We start from the raw sequence: 2,862 nt of genomic DNA, 5'->3' as shown, positions 1-2,862 counted from the left end.
CCCGAGCCTTAATGCCCCAAAATCACAACACAAAGGTGAGTACTCACAAAATCCTATGGCATGCCAACTATATCTAATGGTTTCAAAAGATCGCAAGGCCAAAATATCAACAATTATACACATTTTTACTTACCATTTTCTACACACTTTCATTGCACATTTACATTATAACACAACATCATCACATTTACTCAGCATGTTTACATGCTCACAACTGACAAGAAATAACATAACATATGTCGCATATCACTTGAATACATTACAATACTCAATTCACATCACATAGTCACAAATTTGGCAATATAAAATGAGAAGAGCAACAAAACTTACACTCAAAACTTAGGATAGAGGTTTAGGCTACTCCTAAGCTCCAATTTAACAATATAAATTATGTCTATAAGCAGAGATTCCAAACACTCACCGTTCGCGCTTTCGCCTAGTCGTCAAAAGCTTAATTAGCTTTTTCTTTCATCTCACCTTGCTCATCGAAGGCTCCAACAGTTCTGAATCTTCACCCAAAATAGATCACACAGCAACCACAGTTAGTTTAAAGCTATAAACACACCTCAACAAGCAAAAATGCTGGTCTACCTAGTTCTTCTTAAAATTGAAATTTTCAACTAACATACTCGAAACCCAAATACCTTACTCTCCACTCATTCTCATTGCCTAAAATCAATTCCAATCACCTAATTACTCATCTAAGAATAATTCTCAACCTTCAAACCACACAAAACTGCTCAGGTTCATGGTTCCGAAAATTTGACATACATGGCCAAATTTTAATGAAAACTCAACAAAACCTTCGAATTCTTTAACAAAACTTTAAGGAGATTTGAAAACCTTCTAATCACATCAAAACATTTTGAAAAAACACTTTGATACAATAGCTTCATTCAAAATCCTAGATTTCACTATTAACGACCCAAATCTCGACTTTTACACAAAACCTTTGATTCAATAACTTAAAGCTCGATTTAAATGGCTAGATTACATTAAAAAGTATTATGAAATCAAAATGTTACCTTAATTGATGGAAAAATAAACGATTGGTGTAAATCCAAGAAAACTCACAAGTTGAATGACAATGGCTTTAATGGTGTTCTTGATATTCCTTTTTTACTTAAGAAAAGATTTGGTGTTTGGAATGTAACACTCCTAACCTGTATCTATCATCGAAACAGGGTTACGGAGCATTACTAGAGTTTACAAATCATATAAAAGACATTTCATATCATTTAGCATTCATATCAGAAACCAATCAAAATCAATCATATTGTCCCATATGTGAGCCCTCAAGCCCCAAAATACACATTAGAAAAGATAGGGGCTAAACCAGATACTTAAATTTTTTTTCAAAAAACATCAAAATTTTTCAAAAGTGCAGGGGACACACGCCCGTGTCGTCAGGATGTATGGCTCACATGGTCAAGTGGCACGCCCGTGTCTCAGGCCGTGTGAGAATTCAAAATAGGGGCACACGATCATGTCCCAGCCGTGTCCAAACTTATGAGCTCTCTGACTTGGGTCACACGGCCAAGCCACACGCCTGTGTGCTAGGCCGTCTGAGCATACTGACTTACATTAATAAGGTGCAAAGGTCACACGGCCAAGCCACACGGGCGTGTGGCTTGGCCATGTGAGCATTCTATTTTGCATTTTAATTATATACAGGAGACAGACGGCCGTGTCGCATGGCCGTGTGTCACACACGACTGAGACACACACTCATGTCTCTGCCCGTGTGGACGAAAATAGGCCATTTTCAAGCCACATTTCTCACCCAACTTGGTACCAACCTAAACACATCAATTTGCACATTTACAAGCCATAACAAAGCAACCAAAGCAAGCCAAATTCATGTCTTAAACATGACATATTACCACATATATTCAAGTATCCATTCTTACCAAATTAACTTAATACACATATATGCATATTTTACCAAATATACTATCTCAAACCAATCACCAATATGCCTATATGTTTTCCATCTATCAACCATTTCAAACACACATCTAACATGTTAAGGCCATATATATATACATATCAAAATATACTAATCACAAGCCATACCAATGACTAGTTTCAACCAAACATTTACATGCCATCATTGGCCAAGGTTTGCATATACATGCCATTATAACCAAATTTGATTTATTATATATAGTGAAATGGGTCGATGATAGTGTGATGTAGCTCTGACCAACTTCCAACCTTAATGAGCTTCTAAGTTACTATAAAACAGGGGAAATAAAATAGAGTAAGCATTTAGGGTTAGTAAGTTCGTATAACATGGAATTTAGCTTACCATTATTTCACATATAAGGTAAGCATACAAGAAATTATCCAGAACAATTTGGCCAAAAGCCTAAACACATATCCTCATCAATCATGTTAGTCATGTATTACATATAAATATCAAGAAACATGTATGAGCTCATCAATAATAACATTTCCATATACATATACCTTCCACATCATGTATCCATATAACATGTACAAATCATATCCATGTATTTCAAGTATATACCCATATTAGTTCATCTCGAAATCATATTATCTCATGTCAGAACTTTGCTCGTTGAATCATTCAAATATCGATGGATACACGGGTAGTACACACGAAGTGTACAAATCTATAATCCGTCAATTCATATACAGGTGTTGGATCGCCGGCACCCCGTCGGGGCAGCGGAAAAATTTAATAATCGGCGACCCTAACCACGGATCCATGTGTGAGGAACGAATCGGGGTGAAAAGGGTTACGAAATTACCTAATGCTGTTCTGAGTAGACAGCAACTTCTCAACAACGTGTAGTCTGATCTACAGTCGAACTAAGCCACAATCTATCGAGACTT

Source organism: Gossypium raimondii, chromosome 7 (assembly GCF_025698545.1).
Source record: "Gossypium raimondii isolate GPD5lz chromosome 7, ASM2569854v1, whole genome shotgun sequence".
In the NCBI taxonomy this organism is placed as follows: Eukaryota; Viridiplantae; Streptophyta; class Magnoliopsida; order Malvales; family Malvaceae; genus Gossypium; species Gossypium raimondii.
Note: the sequence above shows the minus strand (reverse complement) of the source record.